The sequence below is a fragment of the Phodopus roborovskii genome, unplaced genomic scaffold (genome assembly GCF_943737965.1).
Source record: "Phodopus roborovskii unplaced genomic scaffold, PHOROB, whole genome shotgun sequence".
Taxonomy (NCBI): Eukaryota; Metazoa; Chordata; class Mammalia; order Rodentia; family Cricetidae; genus Phodopus; species Phodopus roborovskii.
The window spans coordinates 3,065,840-3,078,532 of NW_026126461.1; positions in this window are offsets into that span (position 1 = coordinate 3,065,840).

Genomic DNA, 12,693 nt, shown 5'->3' on the forward strand with positions numbered 1-12,693 from the left:
GACACACACACAAACTCACTTTAAAGGACTGGTCCAAAACACCTGCTACTTTGAAAACATGCAAAATGACACAAGAGAAATAAAACCCAATAGGAGAGAACAAGCTTTGTAGCCAAGAGGTAAAGGGTGAGGTGATTACAACGAAATTTAAACATTCTACCGGCCAGTGGTTTCAAAGAGATAATGTGAAGAAAATCAAATAAGAACAGAACAAACTGAAAGACAGTTTCTAAATCTTAAAAAAGTCCAAAAGTTACAAGAGAGAATGTACAAGAAACTTTCAGTGTTTAGGTGGGCATGTGTGAGTTTGTGCATGTGTGTGCTTGCATGTACTTGTGTATGAGTGGCTGTGTGTATGGGGTGGAAGAGTGTGCATGTATGAGAGGCTTCATGTAAGGGAGGCGCATAGGTGTGTGGGCGTGTTTGCATCTGCTGGTGTGAATTTACTCATGTGTACCGAGGTCAAGGGTCTTCATTTACTGTCCCCCTCAACCACTCCTCCATCTCACTTTTTGAGTCAGAGTCTCTCACTGAACCTGGAGTTCTCTAGGCTGGCTGTAGCAAACACTTTACCAAGTGAGCCATCTTTCCAGCTCCCAATAGTAGAGCCATATTGGAAAGAACAGAACTCCACAATTCTTAGCCATAGTATAATCACACATTAAGTAAACCTAGCATTGTGGTCTAACATTAAATAATGAAAGAGAAGCAACTCCCAGAGACAGTTAAAGACCAAGGTCCTTGAAACCTGAGATTTCGGGAAGCTTTTAGAAAGTGTATGCAACTTTGAGGCCAGGAGGACCCTGCAGGCATGTCACATCCCTATATTTTCCCCTCCCTCTCACTCTCAGACAGCAAGCTCCCTGCTAGTGTAGAATTACAAATTAAAGTAGGTGTTATGAGATAATCTTTTTGTAAACTATAAAGATGGGACTTTGCCAAGGTGCCTTCTGATTGGTTTAATAAAGAGCTGAACGGCCAATAGCTAAGAGGATAGGCGGGCCTTCTGGAGAAAGAAACTTGATAGAGCATCAAGGAAAGGTAAAAGCCATCTGGTGGCAAAAAATGTAGATGAATAAAAGCAGGTTAATTAAGTTATAAGAGATAGTTGAGGGAAAGCCTAATCTAAAGGTCAAGCTTTTATAATTAAGTCTCCATATCATTAATGGAGAGCTAGCAGTCCCACAAAGGAAAATCTGACTACATTTGAGAAAGCTTGCTACAAACACGTGCTGAATGAACCCCAAGACTGTAGTTGGAGTTTTTATACTCTTCGGGCCCTGCCATCCTGCTCCCAAATAGATACATGGAGACTTATGTAACGAGTATGGTTTTTCCGCCCGCCGCCGCTGGTCTTGTCCTGCCGCCACACCGCCAGCCCCAAATAATACACAGAGACTCTGTATTTGGTACAATACTGTTGGCCCGGTTACTTGTTTCTTATGGGCTAGCTCTGCCTTTAATTATGAACCCATTTCTGCTGATCTATGTATTTTCACATGGCCTTCTCTTACCGGGAAGGCGGCTGGCGTCCAGCTCTCTCCAGACTCTCCATCTCGACTCCACCCTACTACTTCCTATTTCCTCCTTGTCTCCTAGTCCCTCCTATCTTGCTTTCCTATTGGCCAACAGTGCTTTATTATTAACCAGTATGAGAAACATATGCAGAATGACATCTCCCATCAGACTTACTCTTACTTATGGATCCCTGGCCTTAGCTTGGCTTATTTCTAGCCAGCTTTTCTTATCTTGAATTATCCCATCTACCCTTTGCCTCTTTCTCCATTTTATATGTTTTTCCATGGCTGACTAGGTGACTGGACCCAGTCATCCTCCTCTCCTTTTCCTTTTCCTGCCTCCTTTCCTTCTTTTCTATTTATTATCTCTGCTGCCAGCCCTACCTATTCCTTTCTGCCTGACCATTCAGCTCTTTTATTAGGCCAAACAGGTGTTTTAGGCAGGCAAATTAACACAGCTTTACAGAGTTAAACAAATGCAACATAAAAGAATGCAGCATATCTTTGCATCATTGAACAAATATTCCACAGCATAAAAGAATCTTCAACTAATATCCCACAACACCAATGGGCATGGAAAATAAATTGCCCTGACTCACAGATAATCAGCCTCTCTGCCCCTTAATTCCAACAACACCCAACCATGGGAAACCCCTGGAGTACAAAGAGACTTCCAGAGTCCTGGGAGGCCAATGGTTTCCTGGGAGGCCAATGGAGGTCTGGGGGTGGGCACAGGAGTCCTGGCAGCTGTTCAAAGCTGCCTCGCTCAGCCTCCATCTCTGCCTGATGTGTAATAATCAGGCAGGGCATTCCTGCACACTGCTGGTTAGTACCAAAATTATCCAGTCAGATAGACAACTCCTGGACCATGCCTAATGTAGACTCCAGAAGATCTGTACAGTAACTTCCATGGGACAGTAGTAGAGAAAGGGATCTTGTGACCCAGGAGGGCCTAGAACCCTGAGCAAGAGCAGCTTGGTGTCATTCTGTGACATACTCCAGGCTAACTCAGCATATGGCTTTAGTTCACTATTCACAGAGCACCCACCCTAATGGAGGCTGGACCTCACAAGGTGCATGTGAGGACCAGTGTGCCTTCTCACCACCCTGCCCAGAGCCTATGTCTGAAACATCTTAGGCTTTCCTTGCCCTTCCTCCCCATCAAGGAGCCCTGTGGGGACCCATGTATACTTGCAGCTTCCTCCTGAGAGCAGAGCCATGGGGTCCCCAGGATACACTCAGAGTCATGCAGCTGTCTTGCTCAGAGCTCACTAAAGCCAGATCAGATGGCTCAGAGTCCAAGAATGGTCCAGCACTCTCCTCTCCCTGGCTTTTATGCTCAGAGCCATCCTCTCAAGGTCCCACCCAGTCCTGATTGACAGGTGTACAGAGCGGTGTGCCAGGCATAGCTTTGTGACAGCTACTTTGCTCATAGCTAAGGAAACCCCTCTAGTCACCAGAAGACAGCTAGTCTATTTTGGAGGTAATAAGGCAACATCAAGTCTTTGAATGATATAATTTCCAGAGTGGGGCAGGGAGATTAGAATGAGAATATAAACATAGGTAACAACCATATTAAAAGACTTATAAAAAGATGTAATTAAAAAGCAAACAACTGGAGGCCTGTTTGGCACCTGGCTGTTAATCCCAGAAGTCAAATCATTTTGCCTTTACCTCTATCTCTTGGAGTCTTTGTACAAACAGGAATCAGTTTGTACAACGGACGGATGCCACTTCGCATTGTGACAGATGGAGACAAGAGGTCTCTTTGTTGGGGAAGGGCTGGTGAGCAGAATAAAGATGAAAAACAAGCTGTTGCCTGAAGTGAGGTCACTGTGTCCTGCAGTTAATGAAACCATAGTGATGACATCATCGGTGAGAACCCTGGCAGGACAAGGCATCCAGCATAGATGGTATGGGAATGGCATCCTGTTTAGGAGTAAATACGTGAGCCTGCAGAACTGGCGAAGGCTTTAGAGGCCAGCACAACATTAATGTGCAGCTTCCAGGATCTGGGAGGCAGAACAGGGGCACAGTGGTCAAGGGGCACAAAGCAGACAAAGGAGATGGCACAGTGGCCAAATATTTGCTATGAAATGTGAGGACTTGAGTTCTGATCCCTGAAGCCACATGAAGCCAGACATGCTCCCACAGGGTGCTCCCACAGGGAGATGGGAGGCAGAAACTGGAGCATCTCCAGAAGGTCCTGGGCCAGATAAGACTGTTGGCTTACATGGGGTAAGAGGCCCTGTGCAAACAAGGAAACCTGAGGTTTCCTCTGATCTCCTCATAGCTATGTACACACATTCACACAAAGATCTAAGCAAATGGTCACAAACGGCAAATCAGCAACAATAGTCAGTAAGAATACGTTTCACACATGAAGTGTGCTGAAAGTCTACATCTTATTCTCACTACACATACACACGCGTACACATGCAAGCAGATTCACATATGCATACATTCATATACATCTGACACACATACAGGAACATGCATACATACACACATGCACACTCAAGCTGGGAAGTCTGTAAAATGATGAGTGTGTTACAGATCGATTGTACTGGTCATTTCCCAGGGTATACACATATGACATCCTCAGATCACAGACGTCAAGTTCACACACCGATTTTAGCACAATAAAATTGGAAGCAAAAAGAAATCCTCAAGAATTTCACCACGGAGATAAATAAATAAATAAATAGAATAAAAATAAATAAATAACACTGTAAGTGATTCTGGAGTCCCAAACAGTATCTTAGCCATTTTTCTACTGAGGTGTAAGTTGAGTAGGCCCACACAGCAAATCACAGGAGCCAGGGAAATCAGCAGCACAGGAAAAGAACAAGAGGCTGAAATAAGGAAGTACATGTTTGAAGAAAGAAATGGGTCCTATTCTCGGTCTTCATCATGTGGTTACAGAAGATGCAAACTCTGCAGAGGAGTTAGAAGTAGACAAGGGCCAGCGGAGGGTCTCCTCTTCCAAGCCAATCAGAGGCCAAACTACAACGGCAGCCTGTCACTGATGTCATTTCGTAGCAGCCCCAGTTATGTGGGACCAGTGGCATTTGTAGAAGCAAGCTTAATACATAGGCTGCGGAGAGAGGCCCAGAAGTAGGGTGTGAAGGCCTGGGTTTGATACCCAGCACTGAGAAGAGAGGGAAGAAGGGAAGAATAGTGATGGATACATTTCCTATGCACAGGAGGCACCAACTGTATCAAATGCACACACCCACCTCTCTGGTTGACAATGAAGAAACCCAATCCTCATTTGATTGCTTACAAGTCATAGACTGGCCCTGCGAGTGGTATGCAGCATTAGGCTTTCTTTTTATCATGCTGATTGTGTGTATATGTGGGAAAGGGAACAGACAGGCATGTGCGGCACAGCATATATGTGGAGATCAGAGGACAACTTACAGGAGTCAGTTCTCTCCATCCATTGTGTGGGCGCTGTGGATGGAATTCAGATTATCAAGCTTGGCAGAAGGCCCCTTCACCCACTGAGCCACCTCACCCACCCACCGTAAGGTTTTCTTTCCAGGAGTAGGAATCCATTAACATGTGCAACAGAGTAGCCAATTGTATGTGTTTAATATCCTAATGAGAATTCCCCTAGGAGGGAATTTATGCAAATGCAATTTCATACAGTTGCACGCTATATCCTCATGGGGACTCCCATGCGTGACTGCTGTCTTGTGCTTTGCCTCGAGGCTCTCTGGGAAGAGTCACGCCTTTTTGGAGCTCTGCCCTTTGGGGTTCTGGCACCAGCTGGTTTCTGAGAACTCCACCCACCCACACATACTCACATCCACCCGATGGTGAATGTATTCACTAGTTCTTATTGAGTACCCACCGTCCACCCTCTCAGTTGCTAGATGCGTTTATGATAAATCAATTAACAAGCAAGTTAGGGTGTCGACGGCTGTTGGTTCTGTGAAGGAAGGAAATAGACACTTTGCCCTGCTCTGCCTGCAGTAAAGGCAATTACTGTCATTCTTTTGGTGAAGCTCCCTGAAACAGCACACATTTCCTATTGCTTTTCTCCCAGGGCTTCAGCATCCCCAAACTATCCATGATGCATTTTGTCATTGTGAAGCAAATACTGACTTTGGCACCTAGTGGCTTTTCTTATTGGTGATCAGAGTATACAAAGACAGCCTGTGGTGACCACTGGAGTCCTTGACTGTGCCGAAGTGAGGCAATTGACAGGCAGTCAGGGAGTCTTCCCCAGCAGTACCCCTCCCAGGCAACCTCTGACATCGACACAGCCTGAAAACCCATTGGTGGTCCAGATGTTGCTCACAGTAAATTGTGCTGGAAGGCAAAGCCCGTGGGAGCTAGCATCTAGAAAAAAAACCCCACTTGGCTGCAGAGAAGTCTCAACTGGGGTACTTAGAGACCATTATCCATTGAGCGTTTCTCCTTTCTGCCCCCTGGAAAAGCCAGCTAGAGATGAGGGATAGGAAGAGGAGAGGGAGAACACGGTCCCTCTTTGAGCGTTTGGAGACTCAGTGCTACTAGGTAGCCCAGGCTATCCCCAAACCAGCGGCAATCCTCCCATCTCTGCTGGGATTACAGACACACACTACCAGGCCTTGAAAAAAGAACCACAGTGTACTACTTTAGGCTAGGGTGACATAAGGAGTGGGGATGTCACTGCTGGAGCCAGACACCCACTAAGGAACAGAGCCGCCACCAGGCACTGGCAGAGGCCGGATCTGATGCAGCCTGGTGAGCCATTTACAGACTTCTGGCCCTTACCACTGTGAGCTAAGGTTGTTTCGGTTAAGGCACATTTGCTGTGTGTGACAATAAGAACCATTGCCTTCATGCCACTCCCCTGCCCCGCCAGCAGCCTTCTTCACGCATGGAGTCGCTCTCCTACCATTGCTAAGATTGTCACCCACTGGAGAGGCCCAGGAGAAAACCAAGACATTTCAGGTTGTTCCTCCTTAACTGTTACACTGGGCTTCTCTGGACTGCAAAGTGGGTAGTGGGGGGAGGGTTTCCCTAAAGAGAAACCCCTGAAGCAGAGCCAAGAGGATTAAAGAAGCTCCGGGCAGAGGGGAGAGCAAACACAATGGACATGAAGGAGAAGTAGATGGATAGAGGCAAGAACTATACTTCTCTGAGGGGGCAGGCACAGGAGCCAGGCCACGAAGGCTGTTCCATTGGTGTGACACAGATCACGTGAAAGCTTCCATGCCCTAGCTAGGCCAGAATCAGCAGAAAGTGGCTGCAAAGAGCGCAGGCCAATCTTTGCTCTGGAGTACAGGCAGGCTCCCATGAGGGAATACAAACCTGAAAGTCGGAAACCAATTTTAAAATAGTTCACATTGTGTGGGCGTGATGGGCAGTCAGCCGTAGACAGGGTCAGCGTAGACCTGCTGTGGTTGCGTGGAGTCCAGGCCACCTGGGGATGGAAACAGGAAGGGAACAAGTCTCACAGCTCCCAGCCCTTTGTGAGGCTGGGGGCCTGCTGTGAGTGAGGGAGAGGAACCCACAAAGGACTGGCTGGGGCAGGAGAGCTCTGGGAAACCTGGGGGAGGAGTCTTGCCAAGCATGTGTATTAGTTATCCATCTGTTGCTGTGGTAAAACACCACCACCAAAGGCAGCTTGGAGTTTAGTTTGGCTTATGGTGCCAGAGAGCTGAGAGTCCTTGCCAGTGGGGAGCCATGGCAGCAAGCAGGGTCAGGACGCTGAGAGCTCACATCTTCAACTGTAGCACCAAGCAGAGAATGATAGCTGAGTGAGGTTTTGACCTCTCAAAGCCTGTGGCCCCGCCCCCATTGAAATACCTCCCCCTGTAAGGCCGCACCTCATAAATCTTTCCAAACAGCGCCACCACCTGGGCGCCAAGTGTTCAAACACCTAAGGCTGTGAGGGGCATTCTCGTTTAAACCAGCAGAGTGGGAGGGGGCAGAGACGGAACCTTGTAAGTTCTGAAAGCCAAGCTTTAATCTCCAGGAATAAGAAGCTTATGTTGGTGGGGTTGGAGTAGGGGTTTGAGGGAGGCTGGCAGCTCAGGTTGACCCCTAACGGCAAAGGCCTGGTGCCCTGAGCTAACACTTCTCCATCAGGGTCCCAGAAAGAATACACCATTGCCATCACAGTGAAGCTCTGATTGGTTAACAGTGATGAATGGGTTCCTAATGTGTGCCAAGCACCAGTCCAATCAAATCAAAACTCCCATCTCTCTTGATAATTTCAAATTTTGTCCAGACATGAGAAAAGTCTGCCCACAAAATTCCATGTCTAGAATTTTATGGAAGGCGTTAGTTTTTGTTTTTTCTTATAATGGCAAAGAAGTAGAAATACAAAATTCAAAGATGAGTAAATCCGCAGTGAACTCGCGGAGTGAACTATTATATGGCCATTAAAACTCATATTAAAAGGAAAACAGAGGGGCCGGGAAAATGGCTCAGTGGGCAAGTACTTGCTACCCTACCATGAAGGCTTGAGCCTGATTCCTCCATAGATATAAAAAGCGGGCACAGTGGCATACACTGACAACGCAATCCTGGGGAGTAGAAACAAGCAGGTCACCAAAGCCAGGCAACTGGTTAGCACGAGGCTCAGTGGGAGACCCTGTCTCAAAAACTACGGTGGGGAAATGAATGAAGAGGACCTAGGACTTTAATCTTCAGCCTACACACCCACATGCGCGCGTAAGTAACTATAAAAAAGAGAAAGGTACGGGTTGGTATCTATTAAGCATTGCTTATTGAGGGGCACCTGGCATGTAGTTGTATCTCATTTAATTTCCACAGTGACTTCCTGAGTTATCTCCTACCACTAGTCTTTGCCAACAGGAGAACACAGCACAGGGAGGTCAAGTGCCACAGCTACAGATGCACTGCAGCCATGCTGAGAGCTGAAGCCCCAGCTGGCTTGGTTCCCCTGCTCTCCCTCTCAGTCCTTTACGCCCCACGAGAAGCAGACTCTGTAACGACCCCGACAACAGGCAATGTTCTTACTCTTTATGCTAGAAATAAAACCAGGCAACAAAACCAGCCCAGCTGCATAATATTGTTTGTTTGGGGTTTTGTATTGTTTTGTTGTTGCTGTTTGGTTTGGTTTGGTTTTGGTTTTTCAAGGCTGCGTTTCTCCGTGTAGCCCTGGCTGTCCTGGAACTTGCTCTGTAGGTCAGGCTGGCCTTGAACTCACAGAGATCCGCTTGTCTCTACTGTGATTAAAGGCATGTGCCACCACCCCCTGGCTGTTTTGTGGTGGTGGTTGTTATTGTTTAGGTTTTAATATCCCATAGCACTATGGCTAGAACATTTGGGATCGTGAGGACTCGGGCAGTGTTTGTAGTGAGATTATATTTACTATCTTCACACAACCCTTTCTCACAAGATTTGGGGCTGAGTTCGAGACCTGTGCTTCCAAACCTGGGTTTGGTTCCTACTGACCACATAGCAGCAGCTCACAACCAGTCCCAGGGAATTTGATATCTTCTTCTGACCTCTGTGGGCACCAGGGCATACTTGTGGTGCACATACATGCATGCAGTTAAAAACAAAAACTCAAATACATAAAATAAATAATCTTTTAAAAAGCAGGATGTACATAGACTATCAAAACACACACACACACACACACACACACACACACACACGCAAGCATGCACGCACGCACGCATGCACGCACAAGTAAATCTGATCTCATATTTGTGATTTCATGAAGTTCTAAGAACTAGTTAGTAACAAGCCTAAGCGATAGCCAAGCATTTATAATTAATAAGTCTCAGGTGGTTATTTGGGAACAGTTGGTTTAACAGAGCTGGCCAGTGATCCAACAACAACTCCACCTACAGTTATGGATAGCAGGTTCCTCTACACACATTCCATCCTTCACCAGAACTCTCCTATTTGATACAGAGGACTGGAAGAGCTGTGGTTTTTCTTGAGGATTTCTCTGTATGCCTTCCATCTGTATCCATTACTGCCTCCATTTTTAAAAAAATGACCTACATAAATGCTATGTATCCAGAAAACACGATAAAGTTACACAAACATGATAACCAAACCCCAGTCCATTGGAAAAGCAGCAAGTGCTCTTAGCTACTGAGACATCTTCTAGCTCCTCTAGGGATAAGCAGAGATGCCTGCCTAAGGTTATTCATGCAGACAGAAGTGCCTACCTAAGGTTTCTCTCAGTTGGTCTTCTAAGTGCCCCCATACTTGTCTGTCACACATGAGCATCCTTGTCAGTTTGTTTTCACCCATGCCTAATCACATTCACACGTGACAGCCAGATTAATTGAGCTGAAAGAGAGAGGCCATGCAAGGAGCTTCTTTTGGTTATGAGCCTAGCCTTTAATGGCTGAGCCATCTCTCCAGCCCGCAAGCAGCTTCTTTTGAGGGGTACTTTTCTACCATATATTATTGGATCAGGGCCAGGGGGAAAAATGCAAACCTGAGCAAAGAAAATACTACTTTTGTGGGTGACACAATGTTGGGAGAGGTCCAGCAATGTTCTCACAGCAGGAGCAGTGGACTGTCCCTAACAAGACAAAGCCTGATCAGGTTAATTGCTCAGCCTGGCCCTCACAGTAAGACGACAGACACAGCTGTGCACAGCAGCTGATGGGGGACAAGGAGGGGGAGGCTTGGGGAGTCACCATGAGGCTCAGCTCCCCAGGGGTGGCACAGGCTGAGCCTCTGCAGCAGCGATAAGCTTTTGTCTACAGAACGTTGGAGATGTTGTAGAGGGGGTTCAGTCTTCAATAACTAAGGGAAAATGGAAAGCTTTGTGTTAAAGAATTCTTGGTTAAAGAAGTGGTGTACAAGATAGAACAAACGGTCCAAATGTCAATAATTACAACACACAAGGGCGTGAGGATGCATAGCCCCATATACGCACATCATAGACAAAGGTCAAATGCAAGAGACCAAGACAATAAAGTTGATTTTTAGATAGGCAGGAAAAGATGTCTGAGATGAACATCAACAGAAATCCAGCAGCCTGTGGTTAGAAAGCAAAGCAGTAGGAATGATGAAACATCTACAATTCAAAGATTCATTCACTTCATCTTAACCCTGTGCAGCACAGTCTCTCTCTCTCTCTCTCTCTCTCTCTCTCTCTCTCTCTCTCTCTCTCTCTCTCTCTCTCTCTCTCTGCCCGTCTCCTTTCTCCATCCTCCATCCTCCCTCCTCTATGCTGAAATCCAGTCACAGGACAGAAACTTCCTTTGATCTGTTCATTACTAAATGTTCAATGCCTAAACTGGTTTGGGCCACAGCAAGGATTTACTAAATGCCTTTGGAAGGAAAAAGAAGATCCTGCATCTCCAAGAGTAGCTGAAGTTCTGGCTAGAGGAAAGCCATCTGCAAACCCAACTCCTGGGATAGACACCTATGGCTCAGAATACTTCTCCAGAGCCATGAGGAAACGAAAGCCAAGGCTAGAATTGTCCATGCTTTTGCTATGGTTAACTTTAAAATAGCGGGCACATTTGAGAGATTACTAATTGATTTCCCTCATTCTCTTACCTCTTTTCCCAAGGCTGTAGACCTGCACTCCTGAAGCATGGCCATTCTCAATCTAGGTGCTTGTGTGGGGTGGGAACTTCCTACCCAAGCCACAGTGAATAAAGTCAGGTGCCTCGTGACCTTGATCCACAGTCAATCTTAGTGAAAGATGACGTTGGCAGTCTTGCAGTCACCCACGCTGTATTTGTATATTATTTGCTTCTGGCTCCAGAGTCTTCTAAGGCATTGAACAAGGACAGGGACTTGTCCTGTAAGCATGAGGACCTTAGTGGGAATCCCAAGGACTCAATACTGCACATCTGCAATTCCCATGCTCCTGTTGTGAGATAAAGGCAGAGAGAGCAGAGAACACAGAAGCTCACAGGCCAACTGGACCAGAGTACACAGCAGTAACCAGGTATCTCAAACAAGGTGGAAGGTGATGATTGTCACTTGAAGTTGTCCTCTGATCTCTACAAGTACCCTGGCACTGTGTGCCTACATACACACACTTGCACATGCACATATTACATACATATAACATACACATACATACAACATGCATCATACATGCACACACCATAAACTTACTTCACACATACTGCACATGCACTACACACAAACACCAAACACCGGCACATGCACATACCCCTCCATATACACACAACACACATAAATGCAAGCACCTCACCTCACATACACATACCATGCACACTCATTCACATTGTATACACCACACAAACATGTGCACACCACACACACTTTTTAAGTAAAATTAATGTAGGCTCATCCTTAAGGTCCTTTATTACAAGTTCAAGGTGCTGCACATTTCTTTAAATTAAATGTAGTGCCAGCTGGAAGCCTCTCTCCTCAGTACAGTGACTCAGGGAGCCTGCAGAACTAAGCTGCTTGGCTGATTCTATTAGCCTCAGCTTGATTTTCCTGGACTGAAAAATCAAATCTAGGGAGAAATCAAGTCATTTTATTTTCAGAAATATTAGGGAAAAATTTTCAAACAAAGATTAAACTTGAGTTGAGAAGAAAATATAGCTCTCCAACTCTCTCCGGGATGTAGAAATCTAGGAAAAGCATTATCCCTGCCCCAGTGAGAGGGAGGCAAGCAAGCCACAGTCCTAACAATACCCTGCAGGTTCAGGGCAGCTGAGAATCTGGAAACGCAGTTTGATGACTACAGCTCAAAGGTGGGACATGCACCTACCTGCCCCCATCCCCCAGAGCACATGTGCAGGGAGATGCTGAGTATCTCACAAGCAGGAGAGGACTGAGCATTCAAGGGTAGTTCTCGGGAACCACAAAGGCTGAGTACAGAACCTCTGCAGAGACAGGCATGTGCACACAGGCTACCCTCTCTGCAGAGACAGGCATGTGCACACAGGCCACCCTCTCTGCAGAGACAGGCATGTGCACACAGGCAAACCTCTCTGCAGAGACAGGCATGTGCACACAGGCAAACCTCTCTGCAGAGACAGGCATGTGCACACAGGCAAACCTCTCTGCAGAGACAGGCATGTGCACACAGGCAAACCTCTCTGCAGAGACAGGCATGTGCACACAGGCAAACCTCTCTGCAGAGACAGGCATGTGCACACAGGCAAACCTCCACAGAGACAGGCATGTGCATACAACCCTTTCTACAGACCTCTAACAAATCCTCCAGGAAAGGTGAGGGGCT